General features: G+C 42.7%; 34 non-coding genes across 34 annotated transcripts; all 34 read left to right on the plus strand.

Annotated features, from left to right (window-relative positions):
• The first annotated feature begins 62 nt into the window (after positions 1-62).
• Trnaa-ugc (transfer RNA alanine (anticodon UGC)) lies at positions 63-135 on the plus strand. The gene has a single exon. It is a non-coding gene; the product is annotated as a tRNA-Ala (tRNA).
• Positions 136-444: 309 nt separating this feature from the next.
• Trnaa-agc (transfer RNA alanine (anticodon AGC)) lies at positions 445-517 on the plus strand. Its single transcript has one exon. It is a non-coding gene; the product is annotated as a tRNA-Ala (tRNA).
• A 588-nt stretch (positions 518-1,105) lies between these two features.
• Positions 1,106-1,178, plus strand: Trnaa-ugc (transfer RNA alanine (anticodon UGC)). The gene has a single exon. It is a non-coding gene; the product is annotated as a tRNA-Ala (tRNA).
• A 309-nt stretch (positions 1,179-1,487) lies between these two features.
• On the plus strand, positions 1,488-1,560 carry Trnaa-agc (transfer RNA alanine (anticodon AGC)). The gene has a single exon. It is a non-coding gene; the product is annotated as a tRNA-Ala (tRNA).
• Positions 1,561-2,144: 584 nt separating this feature from the next.
• On the plus strand, positions 2,145-2,217 carry Trnaa-ugc (transfer RNA alanine (anticodon UGC)). The gene has a single exon. It is a non-coding gene; the product is annotated as a tRNA-Ala (tRNA).
• A 309-nt stretch (positions 2,218-2,526) lies between these two features.
• Positions 2,527-2,599, plus strand: Trnaa-agc (transfer RNA alanine (anticodon AGC)). The gene has a single exon. It is a non-coding gene; the product is annotated as a tRNA-Ala (tRNA).
• A 448-nt stretch (positions 2,600-3,047) lies between these two features.
• Trnaa-agc (transfer RNA alanine (anticodon AGC)) lies at positions 3,048-3,120 on the plus strand. The gene has a single exon. It is a non-coding gene; the product is annotated as a tRNA-Ala (tRNA).
• A 445-nt stretch (positions 3,121-3,565) lies between these two features.
• Trnaa-agc (transfer RNA alanine (anticodon AGC)) lies at positions 3,566-3,638 on the plus strand. Its single transcript has one exon. It is a non-coding gene; the product is annotated as a tRNA-Ala (tRNA).
• A 65-nt stretch (positions 3,639-3,703) lies between these two features.
• Trnaa-ugc (transfer RNA alanine (anticodon UGC)) lies at positions 3,704-3,776 on the plus strand. Its single transcript has one exon. It is a non-coding gene; the product is annotated as a tRNA-Ala (tRNA).
• A 306-nt stretch (positions 3,777-4,082) lies between these two features.
• On the plus strand, positions 4,083-4,155 carry Trnaa-agc (transfer RNA alanine (anticodon AGC)). Its single transcript has one exon. It is a non-coding gene; the product is annotated as a tRNA-Ala (tRNA).
• A 448-nt stretch (positions 4,156-4,603) lies between these two features.
• Positions 4,604-4,676, plus strand: Trnaa-agc (transfer RNA alanine (anticodon AGC)). Its single transcript has one exon. It is a non-coding gene; the product is annotated as a tRNA-Ala (tRNA).
• Positions 4,677-5,124: 448 nt separating this feature from the next.
• Positions 5,125-5,197, plus strand: Trnaa-agc (transfer RNA alanine (anticodon AGC)). Its single transcript has one exon. It is a non-coding gene; the product is annotated as a tRNA-Ala (tRNA).
• Positions 5,198-5,645: 448 nt separating this feature from the next.
• Trnaa-agc (transfer RNA alanine (anticodon AGC)) lies at positions 5,646-5,718 on the plus strand. The gene has a single exon. It is a non-coding gene; the product is annotated as a tRNA-Ala (tRNA).
• A 587-nt stretch (positions 5,719-6,305) lies between these two features.
• On the plus strand, positions 6,306-6,378 carry Trnaa-agc (transfer RNA alanine (anticodon AGC)). Its single transcript has one exon. It is a non-coding gene; the product is annotated as a tRNA-Ala (tRNA).
• A 445-nt stretch (positions 6,379-6,823) lies between these two features.
• On the plus strand, positions 6,824-6,896 carry Trnaa-agc (transfer RNA alanine (anticodon AGC)). The gene has a single exon. It is a non-coding gene; the product is annotated as a tRNA-Ala (tRNA).
• Positions 6,897-7,340: 444 nt separating this feature from the next.
• Trnaa-agc (transfer RNA alanine (anticodon AGC)) lies at positions 7,341-7,413 on the plus strand. Its single transcript has one exon. It is a non-coding gene; the product is annotated as a tRNA-Ala (tRNA).
• Positions 7,414-7,861: 448 nt separating this feature from the next.
• Positions 7,862-7,934, plus strand: Trnaa-agc (transfer RNA alanine (anticodon AGC)). Its single transcript has one exon. It is a non-coding gene; the product is annotated as a tRNA-Ala (tRNA).
• A 587-nt stretch (positions 7,935-8,521) lies between these two features.
• Trnaa-ugc (transfer RNA alanine (anticodon UGC)) lies at positions 8,522-8,594 on the plus strand. The gene has a single exon. It is a non-coding gene; the product is annotated as a tRNA-Ala (tRNA).
• A 309-nt stretch (positions 8,595-8,903) lies between these two features.
• On the plus strand, positions 8,904-8,976 carry Trnaa-agc (transfer RNA alanine (anticodon AGC)). The gene has a single exon. It is a non-coding gene; the product is annotated as a tRNA-Ala (tRNA).
• Positions 8,977-9,563: 587 nt separating this feature from the next.
• Positions 9,564-9,636, plus strand: Trnaa-agc (transfer RNA alanine (anticodon AGC)). The gene has a single exon. It is a non-coding gene; the product is annotated as a tRNA-Ala (tRNA).
• Positions 9,637-10,081: 445 nt separating this feature from the next.
• Trnaa-agc (transfer RNA alanine (anticodon AGC)) lies at positions 10,082-10,154 on the plus strand. Its single transcript has one exon. It is a non-coding gene; the product is annotated as a tRNA-Ala (tRNA).
• Positions 10,155-10,598: 444 nt separating this feature from the next.
• Trnaa-agc (transfer RNA alanine (anticodon AGC)) lies at positions 10,599-10,671 on the plus strand. The gene has a single exon. It is a non-coding gene; the product is annotated as a tRNA-Ala (tRNA).
• A 448-nt stretch (positions 10,672-11,119) lies between these two features.
• Positions 11,120-11,192, plus strand: Trnaa-agc (transfer RNA alanine (anticodon AGC)). The gene has a single exon. It is a non-coding gene; the product is annotated as a tRNA-Ala (tRNA).
• A 587-nt stretch (positions 11,193-11,779) lies between these two features.
• Positions 11,780-11,852, plus strand: Trnaa-ugc (transfer RNA alanine (anticodon UGC)). The gene has a single exon. It is a non-coding gene; the product is annotated as a tRNA-Ala (tRNA).
• Positions 11,853-12,159: 307 nt separating this feature from the next.
• Trnaa-agc (transfer RNA alanine (anticodon AGC)) lies at positions 12,160-12,232 on the plus strand. The gene has a single exon. It is a non-coding gene; the product is annotated as a tRNA-Ala (tRNA).
• Positions 12,233-12,688: 456 nt separating this feature from the next.
• Positions 12,689-12,761, plus strand: Trnaa-agc (transfer RNA alanine (anticodon AGC)). The gene has a single exon. It is a non-coding gene; the product is annotated as a tRNA-Ala (tRNA).
• Positions 12,762-12,827: 66 nt separating this feature from the next.
• Positions 12,828-12,900, plus strand: Trnaa-ugc (transfer RNA alanine (anticodon UGC)). The gene has a single exon. It is a non-coding gene; the product is annotated as a tRNA-Ala (tRNA).
• A 315-nt stretch (positions 12,901-13,215) lies between these two features.
• Trnaa-agc (transfer RNA alanine (anticodon AGC)) lies at positions 13,216-13,288 on the plus strand. The gene has a single exon. It is a non-coding gene; the product is annotated as a tRNA-Ala (tRNA).
• Positions 13,289-13,355: 67 nt separating this feature from the next.
• Positions 13,356-13,428, plus strand: Trnaa-ugc (transfer RNA alanine (anticodon UGC)). Its single transcript has one exon. It is a non-coding gene; the product is annotated as a tRNA-Ala (tRNA).
• A 315-nt stretch (positions 13,429-13,743) lies between these two features.
• On the plus strand, positions 13,744-13,816 carry Trnaa-agc (transfer RNA alanine (anticodon AGC)). Its single transcript has one exon. It is a non-coding gene; the product is annotated as a tRNA-Ala (tRNA).
• Positions 13,817-18,386: 4,570 nt separating this feature from the next.
• On the plus strand, positions 18,387-18,459 carry Trnaa-agc (transfer RNA alanine (anticodon AGC)). Its single transcript has one exon. It is a non-coding gene; the product is annotated as a tRNA-Ala (tRNA).
• Positions 18,460-18,525: 66 nt separating this feature from the next.
• Positions 18,526-18,598, plus strand: Trnaa-ugc (transfer RNA alanine (anticodon UGC)). Its single transcript has one exon. It is a non-coding gene; the product is annotated as a tRNA-Ala (tRNA).
• A 306-nt stretch (positions 18,599-18,904) lies between these two features.
• Positions 18,905-18,977, plus strand: Trnaa-agc (transfer RNA alanine (anticodon AGC)). The gene has a single exon. It is a non-coding gene; the product is annotated as a tRNA-Ala (tRNA).
• Positions 18,978-19,425: 448 nt separating this feature from the next.
• Positions 19,426-19,498, plus strand: Trnaa-agc (transfer RNA alanine (anticodon AGC)). The gene has a single exon. It is a non-coding gene; the product is annotated as a tRNA-Ala (tRNA).
• Positions 19,499-19,929: the final 431 nt, after the last annotated feature.

The raw sequence follows: 19,929 nt of genomic DNA on the forward strand, positions 1-19,929 counted from the left end.
TTTTGCTGTTTTGTTTTTGTGAAATATTGTTCTTATTTGGCTTTTCATGAATGTCTTGCACAGGGGGATTAGCTCACATGGTAGAGCGCCCGCTTTGCATGCGGGAGGTACCGGGATCGATACCCGGATTCTCCAAGTGAAATTCAGTTTATTTTTGGCTCAAATATGGACGTTACATTCAGTTGTCTCAGTCAAGTTCTACAAACTTCGAATTTGTTACAAAACAAATTCTACTCACACACTGACTTCCAAATGTAAAAGCAAGTTTCTCTCAAAGCTGGAGCAACCCATCTGTCACTACAAGGACAATCAAGGTGGAAGGCTGGAGGAACCCATCTGTCACTACAAGGTCAATCAAGGTGGAAGGCTTAGCGTTCATGCCCCAAACCGCTACAGGTGATTGTGAAAAATACATTGAATGAAGACACACCTACTCCGTCATCAGGGGAATTAGCTCAAATGGTAGAGCGCTCGCTTAGCATGCGAGAGGTACCGGGATCGATACCCGGATTCTCCAAGTGTTTTGCTGTTTTTGTTTTTGTAAAATATTGTTCTTATCTGACTTTTTATGAATGTCTTCCACAGGGGGATTAGCTCACATGGTAGAGCGCCCGCTTTGCATGCGGGAGGTACCGGGATCGATACCCGCATTCTCCATGTGAAATTCAGTTTATTTTTGGCTCAAATATGGACGTTACATTCAGTTGTCTCAGTCAAGTTCTACAAACTTCAAATTTGTTACAAAACAAATTCTACTCACACACTGACTTCCAAATGTAAAAGCAAGTTTCTCTCAAAGCTGGAGCAACCAATCTGTCACTACAAGGACAATCAAGGTGGAAGGCTGGAGGAACCCATCTGTCACTACAAGGTCAATCAAGGTGGAAGGCTTAGCGTTCATGCCCCAAACCGCTACAGGTGATTGTGAAAAATACATTGAATGAAGACACACCTACTCCGTCATCAGGGGAATTAGCTCAAATGGTAGAGCGCTCGCTTAGCATGCGAGAGGTACGGGGATCGATACCCGGATTCTCCAAGTGTTTTGCTGTTTTGTTTTTGTGAAATATTGTTCTTATTTGGCTTTTCATGAATGTCTTGCACAGGGGGATTAGCTCACATGGTAGAGCTCCCGCTTTGCATGCGGGAGGTACCGGGATCGATACCCGGATTCTCCAAGTGAAATTCAGTTTATTTTTGGCTCAAATATGGACGTTACATTCAGTTGTCTCAGTCAAGTTCTACAAACTTCGAATTTGTTACAAAACAAATTCTACTCACACACTGACTTCCAAATGTAAAAGCAAGTTTCTCTCAAAGCTGGAGCAACCCATCTGTCACTACAAGGACAATCAAGGTGGAAGGCTGGAGGAACCCATCTGTCACTACAAGGTCAATCAAGGTGGAAGGCTTAGCGTTCATGCCCCAAACCGCTACAGGTGATTGTGAAAAATACATTGAATGAAGACACACCTACTCCGTCATCAGGGGAATTAGCTCAAATGGTAGAGCGCTCGCTTAGCATGCGAGAGGTACCGGGATCGATACCCGGATTCTCCAAGTGTTTTGCTGTTTTGTTTTTGTGAAATATTGTTTTTATTTGGCTTTTTATGAATGTCTTGCACAGGGGGATTAGCTCACATGGTAGAGCGCCCGCTTTGCATGCGGGAGGTACCGGGATCGATACCCGCATTCTCCAAGTGAAATTCAGTTTTTTGGGTCAAATATGGACGTTACATTCAGTTGTCTCAGTCAAGTTCTACAAACTTCAAATTTGTTACAAAACAAATTCTACTCACACACTGACTTCCAAATGTAAAAGCAAGTTTCTCTCAAAGCTGGAGCAACCAATCTGTCACTACAAGGACAATCAAGGTGGTAGGCTGGAGGAACCCATCTGTCACTACAAGGTCAATCAAGGTGGAAGGCTTAGCGTTCATGCCCCAAACCGCTACAGGTGATTGTGAAAAATACATTGAATGAAGACACACCTACTCCGTCATCAGGGGAATTAGCTCAAATGGTAGAGCGCTCGCTTAGCATGCGAGAGGTACGGGGATCGATACCCGGATTCTCCAAGTGTTTTGCTGTTTTGTTTTTGTGAAATATTGTTCTTATTTGGCTTTTCATGAATGTCTTGCACAGGGGGATTAGCTCACATGGTAGAGCTCCCGCTTTGCATGCGGGAGGTACCGGGATCGATACCCGGATTCTCCAAGTGAAATTCAGTTTATTTTTGGCTCAAATATGGACGTTACATTCAGTTGTCTCAGTCAAGTTCTACAAACTTCGAATTTGTTACAAAACAAATTCTACTCACACACTGACTTCCAAATGTAAAAGCAAGTTTCTCTCAAAGCTGGAGCAACCCATCTGTCACTACAAGGACAATCAAGGTGGAAGGCTGGAGGAACCCATCTGTCACTACAAGGTCAATCAAGGTGGAAGGCTTAGCGTTCATGCCCCAAACCGCTACAGGTGATTGTGAAAAATACATTGAATGAAGACACACCTACTCCGTCATCAGGGGAATTAGCTCAAATGGTAGAGCGCTCGCTTAGCATGCGAGAGGTACCGGGATCGATACCCGGATTCTCCAAGTGTTTTGCTGTTTTGTTTTTGTGAAATATTGTTCTTATTTGGCTATTTATGAATGTCTTGCACAGGGGGATTAGCTCACATGGTAGAGCTCCCGCTTTGCATGCGGGAGGTACCGGGATCCATACCCGCATTCTCCAAGTGAAATTCAGTTTATTTTTGGCTCAAATATGGACGTTACATTCAGTTGTCTCAGTCAAGTTCTACAAACTTCGAATTTGTTACAAAACAAATTCTACTCACACACTGACTTCCAAATGTAAAAGCAAGTTTCTCTCAAAGCTGGAGCAACCCATCTGTCACTACAAGGACAATCAAGGTGGAAGGCTGGAGGAACCCATCTGTCACTACAAGGTCAATCAAGGTGGAAGGCTTAGCGTTCATGCCCCAAACCGCTACAGGTGATTGTGAAAAATACATTGAATGAAGACACACCTACTCCGTCATCAGGGGAATTAGCTCAAATGGTAGAGCGCTCGCTTAGCATGCGAGAGGTACCGGGATCGATACCCGGATTCTCCAAGTGTTTTGCTGTTTTGTTTTTGTGAAATATTGTTTTTATTTGGCTTTTTATGAATGTCTTGCACAGGGGGATTAGCTCACATGGTAGAGCGCCCGCTTTGCATGCGGGAGGTACCGGGATCGATACCCGCATTCTCCAAGTGAAATTCAGTTTTTTGGGTCAAATATGGACGTTACATTCAGTTGTCTCAGTCAAGTTCTACCAACTTCAAACTTTTTACAAAAGAAATTCTACTCACACACTGACTTCCAAATGTAAAAGCAAGTTTCTCTCAAAGCTGGAGCAACCCATCTGTCACTACAAGGACAATCAAGGTGGAAGGCTGGAGGAACCCATCTGTCACTACAAGGTCAATCAAGGTGGAAGGCTTAGCGTTCATGCCCCAAACCGCTACAGGTGATTGTGAAAAATACATTGAATGAAGACACACCTACTCCGTCATCAGGGGAATTAGCTCAAATGGTAGAGCGCTCGCTTAGCATGCGAGAGGTACCGGGATCGATACCCGGATTCTCCAAGTGTTTTGCTGTTTTGTTTTTGTGAAATATTGTTCTTATTTAGCTTTTTATGAATGTCTTGCAAGGGGGATTAGCTCACATGGTAGAGCGCCTGCTTTGCATGCGGGAGGTACCGGGATCGATCCCCGGATTCCCCAAGTGAAATTCAGTTTTTTGGGTCAAATATGGACGTTACATTCAGTTGTCTCAGTCAAGTTCTACAAACTTCGAATTTGTTACAAAACAAATTCTACTCACACACTGACTTCCAAATGTAAAAGCAAGTTTCTCTCAAAGCTGGAGCAACCCATCTGTCACTACAAGGACAATCAAGGTGGAAGGCTGGAGGAACCCATCTGTCACTACAAGGTCAATCAAGGTGGAAGGCTTAGCGTTCATGCCCCAAACCGCTACAGGTGATTGTGAAAAATACATTGAATGAAGACACACCTACTCCGTCATCAGGGGAATTAGCTCAAATGGTAGAGCGCTCGCTTAGCATGCGAGAGGTACCGGGATCGATACCCGGATTCTCCAAGTGTTTTGCTGTTTTGTTTTTGTGAAATATTGTTTTTATTTGGCTTTTTATGAATGTCTTGCACAGGGGGATTAGCTCACATGGTAGAGCGCCCGCTTTGCATGCGGAAGGTACCGGGATCGATACCCGCATTCTCCAAGTGAAATTCAGTTTATTTTTGGCTCAAATATGGACGTTACATTCAGTTGTCTCAGTCAAGTTCTACAAACTTCGAATTTGTTACAAAAGAAATTCTACACACACACTGACTTCCAAATGTAAAAGCAAGTTTCTCTCAAAGCTGGAGCAACCAATCTGTCACTACAAGGACAATCAAGGTGGAAGGCTGGAGGAACCCATCTGTCACTACAAGGTCAATCAAGGTGGAAGGCTTAGCGTTCATGCCCCAAACCGCTACAGGTGATTGTGAAAAATACATTGAATGAAGACACACCTACTCCGTCATCAGGGGAATTAGCTCAAATGGTAGAGCGCTCGCTTAGCATGCGAGAGGTACCGGGATCGATACCCGGATTCTCCAAATGTTTTGCTGTTTTGTTTTTGTGAAATATTGTTCTTATTTGGCTTTTTATGAATGTCTTGCACAGGGGGATTAGCTCACATGGTAGAGCGCCCGCTTTGCATGCGGGAGGTACCGGGATCGATACCCGCATTCTCCATGTGAAATTCAGTTTATTTTTGGCTCAAATATGGACGTTACATTCAGTTGTCTCAGTCAAGTTCTACAAACTTCGAATTTGTTACAAAACAAATTCTACTCACACACTGACTTCCAAATGTAAAAGCAAGTTTCTCTCAAAGCTGGAGCAACCCATCTGTCACTACAAGGACAATCAAGGTGGAAGGCTGGAGGAACCCATCTGTCACTACAAGGTCAATCAAGGTGGAAGGCTTAGCGTTCATGCCCCAAACCGCTACAGGTGATTGTGAAAAATACATTGAATGAAGACACACCTACTCCGTCATCAGGGGAATTAGCTCAAATGGTAGAGCGCTCGCTTAGCATGCGAGAGGTACCGGGATCGATACCCGGATTCTCCAAGTGTTTTGCTGTTTTGTTTTTGTGAAATATTGTTCTTATTTGGCTATTTATGAATGTCTTGCACAGGGGGATTAGCTCACATGGTAGAGCTCCCGCTTTGCATGCGGGAGGTACCGGGATCCATACCCGCATTCTCCAAGTGAAATTCAGTTTATTTTTGGCTCAAATATGGACGTTACATTCAGTTGTCTCAGTCAAGTTCTACAAACTTCGAATTTGTTACAAAACAAATTCTACTCACACACTGACTTCCAAATGTAAAAGCAAGTTTCTCTCAAAGCTGGAGCAACCCATCTGTCACTAAAAGGACAATCAAGGTGGAAGGCTGGAGGAACCCATCTGTCACTACAAGGTCAATCAAGGTGGAAGGCTTAGCGTTCATGCCCCAAACCGCTACAGGTGATTGTGAAAAATACATTGAATGAAGACACACCTACTCCGTCATCAGGGGAATTAGCTCAAATGGTAGAGCGCTCGCTTAGCATGCGAGAGGTACCGGGATCGATACCCGGATTCTCCAAGTGTTTTGCTGTTTTGTTTTTGTGAAATATTGTTTTTATTTGGCTTTTTATGAATGTCTTGCACAGGGGGATTAGCTCACATGGTAGAGCGCCCGCTTTGCATGCGGGAGGTACCGGGATCGATACCCGCATTCTCCAAGTGTTTTGCTGTTTTGTTTTTGTGAAATATTGTTCTTATTTGGCTATTTATGAATGTCTTGCACAGGGGGATTAGCTCACATGGTAGAGCTCCCGCTTTGCATGCGGGAGGTACCGGGATCCATACCCGCATTCTCCAAGTGAAATTCAGTTTATTTTTGGCTCAAATATGGACGTTACATTCAGTTGTCTCAGTCAAGTTCTACAAACTTCGAATTTGTTACAAAACAAATTCTACTCACACACTGACTTCCAAATGTAAAAGCAAGTTTCTCTCAAAGCTGGAGCAACCCATCTGTCACTAAAAGGACAATCAAGGTGGAAGGCTGGAGGAACCCATCTGTCACTACAAGGTCAATCAAGGTGGAAGGCTTAGCGTTCATGCCCCAAACCGCTACAGGTGATTGTGAAAAATACATTGAATGAAGACACACCTACTCCGTCATCAGGGGAATTAGCTCAAATGGTAGAGCGCTCGCTTAGCATGCGAGAGGTACCGGGATCGATACCCGGATTCTCCAAGTGTTTTGCTGTTTTGTTTTTGTGAAATATTGTTTTTATTTGGCTTTTTATGAATGTCTTGCACAGGGGGATTAGCTCACATGGTAGAGCGCCCGCTTTGCATGCGGGAGGTACCGGGATCGATACCCGCATTCTCCAAGTGAAATTCAGTTTTTTGGGTCAAATATGGACGTTACATTCAGTTGTCTCAGTCAAGTTCTACCAACTTCAAACTTTTTACAAAAGAAATTCTACACACACACTGACTTCCAAATGTAAAAGCAAGTTTCTCTCAAAGCTGGAGCAACCCATCTGTCACTACAAGGACAATCAAGGTGGAAGGCTGGAGGAACCCATCTGTCACTACAAGGTCAATCAAGGTGGAAGGCTTAGCGTTCATGCCCCAAACCGCTACAGGTGATTGTGAAAAATACATTGAATGAAGACACACCTACTCCGTCATCAGGGGAATTAGCTCAAATGGTAGAGCGCTCGCTTAGCATGCGAGAGGTACCGGGATCGATACCCGGATTCTCCAAGTGTTTTGCTGTTTTGTTTTTGTGAAATATTGTTCTTATTTAGCTTTTTATGAATGTCTTGCAAGGGGGATTAGCTCACATGGTAGAGCGCCTGCTTTGCATGCGGGAGGTACCGGGATCGATCCCCGCATTCCCCAAGTGAAATTCAGTTTTTTGGGTCAAATATGGACGTTACATTCAGTTGTCTCAGTCAAGTTCTACAAACTTCGAATTTGTTACAAAACAAATTCTACTCACACACTGACTTCCAAATGTAAAAGCAAGTTTCTCTCAAAGCTGGAGCAACCCATCTGTCACTACAAGGACAATCAAGGTGGAAGGCTGGAGGAACCCATCTGTCACTACAAGGTCAATCAAGGTGGAAGGCTTAGCGTTCATGCCCCAAACCGCTACAGGTGATTGTGAAAAATACATTGAATGAAGACACACCTACACCGTCATCAGGGGAATTAGCTCAAATGGTAGAGCGCTCGCTTAGCATGCGAGAGGTACCGGGATCGATACCCGGATTCTCCAAGTGTTTTGCTGTTTTGTTTTTGTGAAATATTGTTCTTATTTGGCTTTTTATGAATGTCTTGCACAGGGGGATTAGCTCACATGGTAGAGCGCCCGCTTTGCATGCGGAAGGTACCGGGATCGATACCCGCATTCTCCAAGTGAAATTCAGTTTATTTTTGGCTCAAATATGGACGTTACATTCAGTTGTCTCAGTCAAGTTCTACAAACTTCGAATTTGTTACAAAAGAAATTCTACACACACACTGACTTCCAAATGGAAAAGCAAGTTTCTCTCAAAGCTGGAGCAACCAATCTGTCACTACAAGGACAATCAAGGTGGAAGGCTGGAGGAACCCATCTGTCACTACAAGGTCAATCAAGGTGGAAGGCTTAGCGTTCATGCCCCAAACCGCTACAGGTGATTGTGAAAAATACATTGAATGAAGACACACCTACTCCGTCATCAGGGGAATTAGCTCAAATGGTAGAGCGCTCGCTTAGCATGCGAGAGGTACCGGGATCGATACCCGGATTCTCCAAGTGTTTTGCTGTTTTGTTTTTGTGAAATATTGTTCTTATTTGGCTTTTCATGAATGTCTTGCACAGGGGGATTAGCTCACATGGTAGAGCGCCCGCTTTGCATGCGGGAGGTACCGGGATCCATACCCGCATTCTCCAAGTGAAATTCAGTTTATTTTTGGCTCAAATATGGACGTTACATTCAGTTGTCTCAGTCAAGTTCTACAAACTTCGAATTTGTTACAAAAGAAATTCTACACACATACTGACTTCCAAATGTAAAAGCAAGTTTCTCTCAAAGCTGGAGCAACCCATCTGTCACTACAAGGACAATCAAGGTGGAAGGCTGGAGGAACCCATCTGTCACTACAAGGTCAATCAAGGTGGAAGGCTTAGCGTTCATGCCCCAAACCGCTACAGGTGATTGTGAAAAATACATGGAATGAAGACACACCTACTCCGTCATCAGGGGAATTAGCTCAAATGGTAGAGCGCTCGCTTAGCATGCGAGAGGTACCTGGATCGATACCCGGATTCTCCAAGTGTTTTGCTGTTTTGTTTTTGTAAAATATTGTTCTTATTTGGCTTTTTATGAATGTCTAGCACAGGGGGATTAGCTCACATGGTAGAGCGCCCGCTTTGCATGCGGGAGGTACCGGGATCGATACCCGGATTCTCCAAGTGAAATTCAGTTTATTTTTGGCTCAAAATTGGACGTTACATTCAGTTGTCTCAGTCAAGTTCTACAAACTTCGAATTTGTTACAAAACAAATTCTACTCACACACTGACTTCCAAATGTAAAAGCAAGTTTCTCTCAAAGCTGGAGCAACCCATCTGTCACTAAAAGGACAATCAAGGTGGAAGGCTGGAGGAACCCATCTGTCACTACAAGGTCAATCAAGGTGGAAGGCTTAGCGTTCATGCCCCAAACCGCTACAGGTGATTGTGAAAAATACATTGAATGAAGACACACCTACTCCGTCATCAGGGGAATTAGCTCAAATGGTAGAGCGCTCGCTTAGCATGCGAGAGGTACCGGGATCGATACCCGGATTCTCCAAGTGTTTTGCTGTTTTGTTTTTGTGAAATATTGTTTTTATTTGGCTTTTTATGAATGTCTTGCACAGGGGGATTAGCTCACATGGTAGAGCGCCCGCTTTGCATGCGGGAGGTACCGGGATCGATACCCGCATTCTCCAAGTGTTTTGCTGTTTTGTTTTTGTGAAATATTGTTCTTATTTGGCTATTTATGAATGTCTTGCACAGGGGGATTAGCTCACATGGTAGAGCTCCCGCTTTGCATGCGGGAGGTACCGGGATCCATACCCGCATTCTCCAAGTGAAATTCAGTTTATTTTTGGCTCAAATATGGACGTTACATTCAGTTGTCTCAGTCAAGTTCTACAAACTTCGAATTTGTTACAAAACAAATTCTACTCACACACTGACTTCCAAATGTAAAAGCAAGTTTCTCTCAAAGCTGGAGCAACCCATCTGTCACTAAAAGGACAATCAAGGTGGAAGGCTGGAGGAACCCATCTGTCACTACAAGGTCAATCAAGGTGGAAGGCTTAGCGTTCATGCCCCAAACCGCTACAGGTGATTGTGAAAAATACATTGAATGAAGACACACCTACTCCGTCATCAGGGGAATTAGCTCAAATGGTAGAGCGCTCGCTTAGCATGCGAGAGGTACCGGGATCGATACCCGGATTCTCCAAGTGTTTTGCTGTTTTGTTTTTGTGAAATATTGTTTTTATTTGGCTTTTTATGAATGTCTTGCACAGGGGGATTAGCTCACATGGTAGAGCGCCCGCTTTGCATGCGGGAGGTACCGGGATCGATACCCGCATTCTCCAAGTGAAATTCAGTTTTTTGGGTCAAATATGGACGTTACATTCAGTTGTCTCAGTCAAGTTCTACCAACTTCAAACTTTTTACAAAAGAAATTCTACACACACACTGACTTCCAAATGTAAAAGCAAGTTTCTCTCAAAGCTGGAGCAACCCATCTGTCACTACAAGGACAATCAAGGTGGAAGGCTGGAGGAACCCATCTGTCACTACAAGGTCAATCAAGGTGGAAGGCTTAGCGTTCATGCCCCAAACCGCTACAGGTGATTGTGAAAAATACATTGAATGAAGACACACCTACTCCGTCATCAGGGGAATTAGCTCAAATGGTAGAGCGCTCGCTTAGCATGCGAGAGGTACCGGGATCGATACCCGGATTCTCCAAGTGTTTTGCTGTTTTGTTTTTGTGAAATATTGTTCTTATTTAGCTTTTTATGAATGTCTTGCAAGGGGGATTAGCTCACATGGTAGAGCGCCTGCTTTGCATGCGGGAGGTACCGGGATCGATCCCCGCATTCCCCAAGTGAAATTCAGTTTTTTGGGTCAAATATGGACGTTACATTCAGTTGTCTCAGTCAAGTTCTACAAACTTCGAATTTGTTACAAAACAAATTCTACTCACACACTGACTTCCAAATGTAAAAGCAAGTTTCTCTCAAAGCTGGAGCAACCCATCTGTCACTACAAGGACAATCAAGGTGGAAGGCTGGAGGAACCCATCTGTCACTACAAGGTCAATCAAGGTGGAAGGCTTAGCGTTCATGCCCCAAACCGCTACAGGTGATTGTGAAAAATACATTGAATGAAGACACACCTACACCGTCATCAGGGGAATTAGCTCAAATGGTAGAGCGCTCGCTTAGCATGCGAGAGGTACCGGGATCGATACCCGGATTCTCCAAGTGTTTTGCTGTTTTGTTTTTGTGAAATATTGTTCTTATTTGGCTTTTTATGAATGTCTTGCACAGGGGGATTAGCTCACATGGTAGAGCGCCCGCTTTGCATGCGGAAGGTACCGGGATCGATACCCGCATTCTCCAAGTGAAATTCAGTTTATTTTTGGCTCAAATATGGACGTTACATTCAGTTGTCTCAGTCAAGTTCTACAAACTTCGAATTTGTTACAAAAGAAATTCTACACACACACTGACTTCCAAATGGAAAAGCAAGTTTCTCTCAAAGCTGGAGCAACCAATCTGTCACTACAAGGACAATCAAGGTGGAAGGCTGGAGGAACCCATCTGTCACTACAAGGTCAATCAAGGTGGAAGGCTTAGCGTTCATGCCCCAAACCGCTACAGGTGATTGTGAAAAATACATTGAATGAAGACACACCTACTCCGTCATCAGGGGAATTAGCTCAAATGGTAGAGCGCTCGCTTAGCATGCGAGAGGTACCGGGATCGATACCCGGATTCTCCAAGTGTTTTGCTGTTTTGTTTTTGTGAAATATTGTTCTTATTTGGCTTTTCATGAATGTCTTGCACAGGGGGATTAGCTCACATGGTAGAGCGCCCGCTTTGCATGCGGGAGGTACCGGGATCCATACCCGCATTCTCCAAGTGAAATTCAGTTTATTTTTGGCTCAAATATGGACGTTACATTCAGTTGTCTCAGTCAAGTTCTACAAACTTCGAATTTGTTACAAAAGAAATTCTACACACATACTGACTTCCAAATGTAAAAGCAAGTTTCTCTCAAAGCTGGAGCAACCCATCTGTCACTACAAGGACAATCAAGGTGGAAGGCTGGAGGAACCCATCTGTCACTACAAGGTCAATCAAGGTGGAAGGCTTAGCGTTCATGCCCCAAACCGCTACAGGTGATTGTGAAAAATACATGGAATGAAGACACACCTACTCCGTCATCAGGGGAATTAGCTCAAATGGTAGAGCGCTCGCTTAGCATGCGAGAGGTACCTGGATCGATACCCGGATTCTCCAAGTGTTTTGCTGTTTTGTTTTTGTAAAATATTGTTCTTATTTGGCTTTTTATGAATGTCTAGCACAGGGGGATTAGCTCACATGGTAGAGCGCCCGCTTTGCATGCGGGAGGTACCGGGATCGATACCCGGATTCTCCAAGTGAAATTCAGTTTATTTTTGGCTCAAAATTGGACGTTACATTCAGTTGTCTCAGTCAAGTTCTACCTACTTCAAACTTGTTACAAAAGAAATTCTACACACACTGACTTCCAAATGTAAAAGCAAGTTTCTCTCAAAGCTGGAGCAACCAATCTGTCACTACAAGGACAATCAAGGTGGAAGGCTGGAGGAACCCATCTGTCACTACAAGGTCAATCAAGGTGGAAGGCTTAGCGTTCATGCCCCAAACCGCTACAGGTGATTGTGAAAAATACATTGAATGAAGACACACCTACTCCGTCATCAGGGGAATTAGCTCAAATGGTAGAGCGCTCGCTTAGCATGCGAGAGGTACCGGGATCGATACCCGGATTCTCCAAGTGTTTTTGCTGTTTTTGTTTTTGTAAAATATTGTTCTTATCTGACTTTTTATGAATGTCTTGCACAGGGGGATTAGCTCACATGGTAGAGCGCCCGCTTTGCATGCGGGAGGTACCAGGATCGATACCCGGATTCTCCAAGTGAAATTCAGTTTATTTTTGGCTCAAATATGGACGTTACATTCAGTTGTCTCAGTCAAGTTTTACCAACTTCAAACTTGTTACATGTTCAAAACAAATTCTACACACATACTGACTTCCAAATGTGAAAGCAAGTTTCTCTCAAAGCTGGAGCAACCCATCTGTCACTACAAGGACAATCAAGGTGGAAGGCTGGAGGAACCCATCTGTCACTACAAGGTCAATCAAGGTGGAAGGCTTAGCGTTCATGCCCCAAACCGCTACAGGTGATTGTGAAAAATACATTGAATGAAGACACACCTACTCCGTCATCAGGGGAATTAGCTCAAATGGTAGAGCGCTCGCTTAGCATGCGAGAGGTACCGGGATCGATACCCGGATTCTCCAAGTGTTTTGCTGTTTTGTTTTTGTGAAATATTGTTCTTATTTGGCTTTTCATGAATGTCTTGCACAGGGGGATTAGCTCACATGGTAGAGCTCCCGCTTTGCATGCGGGAGGTACCGGGATCGATACCCGGATTCTCCAAGTGAAGTTCATTTTTTTGGGGGGTCAAATATGGACGTTACATTCAGTTGTCTCAGTCAAGTTCTACCAACTTCAAACTTGTTACATGTTCAAAACAAATTCTACACACACACTGACTTCCAAATGTAAAAGCAAGTTTCTCTCAAAGCTGGAGCAACCAATCTGTCACTACAAGGACAATCAAGGTGGAAGGCTGGAGGAACCCATCTGTCACTACAAGGTCAATCAAGGTGGAAGGCTTAGCGTTCATGCCCCAAACCGCTACAGGTGATTGTGAAAAATACATTGAATGAAGACACACCTACTCCGTCATCAGGGGAATTAGCTCAAATGGTAGAGCGCTCGCTTAGCATGCGAGAGGTACCGGGATCGATACCCGGATTCTCCAAGTGTTTTGCTGTTTTTGTTTTTGTAAAATATTGTTCTTATCTGACTTTTTATGAATGTCTTGCACAGGGGGATTAGCTCACATGGTAGAGCGCCCGCTTTGCATGCGGGAGGTACCGGGATCGATACCCGGATTCTCCAAGTGAAATTCAGTTTATTTTTGGCTCAAATATGGACGTTACATTCAGTTGTCTCAGTCAAGTTTTACCAACTTCAAACTTGTTACATGTTCAAAACAAATTCTACACACATACTGACTTCCAAATGTAAAAGCAAGTTTCTCTCAAAGCTGGAGCAACCCATCTGTCACTACAAGGACAATCAAGGTGGAAGGCTGGAGGAACCCATCTGTCACTACAAGGTCAATCAAGGTGGAAGGCTTAGCGTTCATGCCCCAAACCGCTACAGGTGATTGTGAAAAATACATTGAATGAAGACACACCTACTCCGTCATCAGGGGAATTAGCTCAAATGGTAGAGCGCTCGCTTAGCATGCGAGAGGTACCGGGATCGATACCCGGATTCTCCAAGTGTTTTGCTGTTTTTGTTTTTGTAAAATATTGTTCTTATCTGACTTTTTATGAATGTCTTGCACAGGGGGATTAGCTCACATCCCAGGTAGCATGCCATCATCGGCCCTGCATCGGCCCAACGTCGGCTACACCATCGGCCCAACGTCGGCAAACTGCATCGGGCCGATGAAGTTTTGCTCATCGGATCGACATCGGCCCAACGTCGGCAAACTGCATCGGCACTGCACCGGCCCAACATCGGCCCAGCGTCGGCAAACAAAGTCGGGCCGATGAAGTTTTGCTCATCGGATCGACATCGGCCCAACGCCGGCAAACATCATCGGCCCTGCATCGGCAATGCACCGGCCCAGCATTGGCTCAGCGACGGCAAACATTGTCGGGCCGATGAAGTTTTGCTCATCGGATCGACATCGGCACAACGTCGTAAATAGTTATCTGGCCAGCCTTCGGACAGAAATAGGCAACTGTTATGGAATCAGCATCGGATGGACATCGGCCCAATGTCGACAACAATTATCAGCGCAGCATCTGCCATTGTTTTAAATAGGCCGATGTCATCAGAAGTCATAACTGACAACATCTCATCTTAATATTTCATGTAAATGATGCCACAATAGAACTTTTCCAATTGTAGTGTTAGGGTACATAAAACTAAATATTTCTAAAAGCTGCAACCTAGCTGTGATGTTAAAGTTACAAAGATAAAAGGTAAAACTAACAATACTGAATTTTTAAAAAGATAATATTTTTTTATCATAGTTAATACTTTGAAAACCAAATGTAAGTAATATATATACTTCTAGCTATACAAAACAATCGAAATGATTACACTAGTTACAGTACTATTTTTTATGTACCCTAATACATGTGTAGTTAATACTTATAAATAAACACAAACAGCAAAATAGAATAATAAACTTTATTATTAATTAATTATTATTTACAAGAAAACAGTGTTACTACCTGCAACAAGGCAGATGTGAAACATATATTCTCAAAACCGGTTTTAAAACACAGTCTAAACATATACCCCTCATATTGGCCTGCAAAATTTCATTTATGTGGCTTCAAATTCGTTTGCGAGACAAACTTTTCCCTCCTATTTCATCAAGTTAAAAAAACATGAAGCAAAGGCCATAACTCCATACAAAATAAGTTCTTATAACCATCTTCTGGAGTTTGTACCTTAGATAAGCACGGAAAGTTTCATTTATTAACTTTAGTAGTGTCCAAGAGAAGCTGGCAGTATATGTTCCAAGTTCAAAAACAAGGGTCATAACCCTGTGAAAAATATGTTGTCAACACCAGCTTTTTGGATTTCTTTGTTCCGTTGCAATTCAGCACTTTTGTTTGCAGATTCTCAATCTACACCTCTGTTTTTCAGTACGCGTTTTCCTTATGCCATTTCTAAGCCTTGCTCCTGGAACTCGAAGCCATTCTTTTACACAGGTCACCATGTACTTGTCAGTGGCTTGTAAGAGCCCAGCTGCAGGCTTCCTCCTCAGCTTCTGTTTACAAATGATAGCAAAAAAAGCATGATATAAGTCATTGCATGCACTCTCACAATTACGAGTAATGGACTTCACAAGTGTGTCAAAACAAGCTATTGATAACATAATGGAATAATAGAATAAGAAATACCCTGTTCACATGCACCACCTTACATATGTGTGTATATATTATTTTAAGTATTGACACCTGTTAATAAATACAGGGTTCACTCAAGGAATTTTCTGCCATGGGCCCTTTATGTGACAATTTCATATATTCCCTAGGTACACATGCACTTGCCCATACAGCACAATGTTAAAATGTCCCATTGTATTTGAAAATGTGAGCCTTTTTCCAAATTTAGGGGCTAAAAGCAGAAGGCCCCACCCTAGAATTATCGGAATCCCAGTAAGTAAATTGATGAGTTTATAATATGTGTAAATAAGTAAATTGAATTATGTGTAATTATATACGCAAATAACATAACCCCTCACAATATTGCATGGTAGATCCCTAATCTGTTTCTTATGTCAATTAAAAATGATTTTATGACTGACATATCACCCTATTAATTTAGCCCAATAAACATCCCCAATAACCACATGATAACCCCCCTCCTCCAATCTTGCTGGAGAACAGTTTTAGGTGTGCATTCTCTCTTGTATGTCCATCAAAAGTAAGTCAGCATGAAATTTCATTTGGAAGATTACCATAGTAAGTGTCAGGGGCCCTTAATAGGGCAAACATGATATTAAATATATGCTTATAAATATTTCAAGCAGAAACATGTATCAGTTGGTTTGGTTTGTTGTTTAACGCCTCACTCAGCAATATTCCAGCTATATGACGGCGGTCTGTAAATAATTGAGTCTGGACCAGACAATCCAGTGATTATCATCATGAGCATCAATCCATGCAATTGGGATCGATGACATGCATCAACCAAGTCAGAGAGCCTCACCTCCCGATCCCATTAGTCGCCTCATCCCATACGACAAGCATAGTTGCCTTTGAATTTTGATTAAATAAATGACATTCTAAATTGTCTTGTAATATATATTTAGCATCATACCTTTGAAATAGTACATTTAATAAATTTATAATTCAGTATTTCATCACAAATGTACATCATAGATTACTTAAGTAGATAATACTACCACCCCCACCCCCCACCCCCCCCCCCCCCCCCCCCCCCCCCCAAAAAAAAAAAAGATTAATAAATAAAAAAATAAAATCCATTCTGAATTAGCCATATCTCAAAACCTTAATCGATCGATACAGATACCATACATCGGTATAAGATTTCTGATCAATATATAGGTCTATGTCTATGTGAGGTATCCAAGTAGATCTTGATAAAATTGCCCACACCTGTAATACGCATTGATCGTTTACAAAAAGAGCTGTCCTTTCATTTCGCCCATTATCCAGAAAATGTTCAAAATTCGCAAGTAATTATGACATTAAAACACATCAATTTTACTCTTTTTTTATTTCAACTTTTGGGTGATCGAAAATCGAACTCCGCAGTGTAGCTCCGTTCGTCGATCAGTAGGAACATTAGCTGGATCGCAATGCTGAAAGTTTCCGAAAGCCTCGTTATGAATTTCATGTTCACTGCTTTTTGCGCTGACAGCAATCACAACATTGATTTGTAAATTCGAGTTTGTAATCAATTTCCTAACCTCATCCATCCCCACACTTAACAAATACGCCTGTGACAATGACAAATAAAGCAATGTTCATTCAAAAATACTAATGTAAGTAATTGTTTGGCTATTCATTTGCTTGCCGCTGTAATATCTCTCACTCCAAGATTGCGACTGGTTGGTTGAACATCGCTGAATCTACATGGAAATAAAACATATCTTGTCATGTTTTGTATTTGCCCTTGTCCCCGCGTTTTGCTAGAAATATGTATATGGTGTTTAAAAAATATAAATAGAGAATCTAGTGAGGATGCAGTGTCACGACATATTCCACGGATTTTGTCACTGACGTAGACAGTGTTTCTCGAACTTTCAAAACACACATGCCTAGATTTCTCTACTCACGTTGACACTTTTGAATGAACACTGTTTGTAAGGTTTGAAAATGAAATTAACCCCTCGTAAATACAGAAATGAAGTAAACACTTACCGCAAAATAGGTTTTCCCTCAGTCCTCCACGCATCATCCTTTCGTCGTCTGCTTGAAAAGACGCGCGTGAGTAACAGCGCCCTCTATTACAAGAGTAGCTTCCCTTGAAGCATGTTGTGAAAACGTTGGACCAACGGAACATAACGGATCGCGATATTCCAAACTTTTGCCAACATCTTGTATTTTGCTGAATGAATTGAAAGATGTGACGAATCCCGTCTGTATATTCTCTTTCTGTTGTATCTGTGCAGCCAAAAATGGTCAGTGAATGTGCTTGATCTATTTCATTTAAAAATTAAAAATAAAGTTAATATTTTGAGTTCGAATAGAATTATTGTATTGTTCGTAATTATATTTTATCTAAGGTTTGTCACATTGTAATCGACAAATGTGTTATTTCTTTTATGTTATCATAACAAAATCAAATTATATATCAGGTTCAATGTCAGTGCCAATCAACAGCATTGGCCCGACAGCGGACCGCTGCAGTTTGCCGATGCCGATATTGCCGGCGGTTGCCGATGTAAAGCCAACGTCGGCCCGATGTAGGTGTGCTAGCTGGGATGGTAGAGCGCCCGCTTTGCATGCGGGAGGTACCAGGATCGATACCCGGATTCTCCAAGTGAAATTCAGTTTATTTTTGGCTCAAATATGGACGTTACATTCAGTTGTCTCAGTCAAGTTTTACCAACTTCAAACTTGTTACATGTTCAAAACAAATTCTACACACATACTGACTTCCAAATGTGAAAGCAAGTTTCTCTCAAAGCTGGAGCAACCCATCTGTCACTACAAGGACAATCAAGGTGGAAGGCTGGAGGAACCCATCTGTCACTACAAGGTCAATCAAGGTGGAAGGCTTAGCGTTCATGCCCCAAACCGCTACAGGTGATTGTGAAAAATACATTGAATGAAGACACACCTACTCCGTCATCAGGGGAATTAGCTCAAATGGTAGAGCGCTCGCTTAGCATGCGAGAGGTACCGGGATCGATACCCGGATTCTCCAAGTGTTTTGCTGTTTTGTTTTTGTGAAATATTGTTCTTATTTGGCTTTTTATGAATGTCTTGCACAGGGGGATTAGCTCACATGGTAGAGCGCCTGCTTTGCATGCGGGAGGTACCGGGATCGATCCCCGGATTCCCCAAGTGAAATTCAGTTTTTTGGGTCAAATATGGACGTTACATTCAGTTGTCTCAGTCAAGTTCTACAAACTTCGAATTTGTTACAAAACAAATTCTACTCACACACTGACTTCCAAATGTAAAAGCAAGTTTCTCTCAAAGCTGGAGCAACCAATCTGTCACTACAAGGACAATCAAGGTGGAAGGCTGGAGGAACCCATCTGTCACTACAAGGTCAATCAAGGTGGAAGGCTTAGCGTTCATGCCCCAAACCGCTACAGGTGATTGTGAAAAATACATTGAATGAAGACACACCTACTCCGTCATCAGGGGAATTAGCTCAAATGGTAGAGCGCTCGCTTAGCATGCGAGAGGTACCGGGATCGATACCCGGATTCTCCAAGTGTTTTGCTGTTTTGTTTTTGTGAAATATTGTTTTTATTTGGCTTTTTATGAATGTCTTGCACAGGGGGATTAGCTCACATGGTAGAGCGCCCGCTTTGCATGCGGAAGGTACCGGGATCGATACCCGCATTCTCCAAGTGAAATTCAGTTTATTTTTGGCTCAAATATGGACGTTACATTCAGTTGTCTCAGTCAAGTTCTACAAACTTCGAATTTGTTACAAAAGAAATTCTACACACACACTGACTTCCAAATGTAAAAGCAAGTTTCTCTCAAAGCTGGAGCAACCAATCTGTCACTACAAGGACAATCAAGGTGGAAGGCTGGAGGAACCCATCTGTCACTACAAGGTCAATCAAGGTGGAAGGCTTAGCGTTCATGCCCCAAACCGCTACAGGTGATTGTGAAAAATACATTGAATGAAGACACACCTACTCCGTCATCAGGGGAATTAGCTCAAATGGTAGAGCGCTCGCTTAGCATGCGAGAGGTACCGGGATCGATACCCGGATTCTCCAAGTGTTTTGCTGTTTTGTTTTTGTGAAATATTGTTCTTATTTGGCTTTTCATGAATGTCTTGCACAGGGGGATTAGCTCACATGGTAGAGCGCCCGCTTTGCATGCGGGAGGTACCGGGATCCATACCCGCATTCTCCAAGTGAAATTCAGTTTATTTTTGGCTCAAATATGGACGTTACATTCAGTTGTCTCAGTCAAGTTCTACAAACTTCGAATTTGTTACAAAAGAAATTCTACACACATACTGACTTCCAAATGTAAAAGCAAGTTTCTCTCAAAGCTGGAGCAACCAATCTGTCACTACAAGGACAATCAAGGTGGAAGGCTGGAGGAACCCATCTGTCACTACAAGGTCAATCAAGGTGGAAGGCTTAGCGTTCATGCCCCAAACCGCTACAGGTGATTGTGAAAAATACATGGAATGAAGACA

The sequence above is a fragment of the Haliotis cracherodii genome, unplaced genomic scaffold (assembly GCF_022045235.1).
Source record: "Haliotis cracherodii isolate W230 unplaced genomic scaffold, xgHalCrac1.p SCAF_3, whole genome shotgun sequence".
NCBI lineage: Eukaryota > Metazoa > Mollusca > Gastropoda > Lepetellida > Haliotidae > Haliotis > Haliotis cracherodii.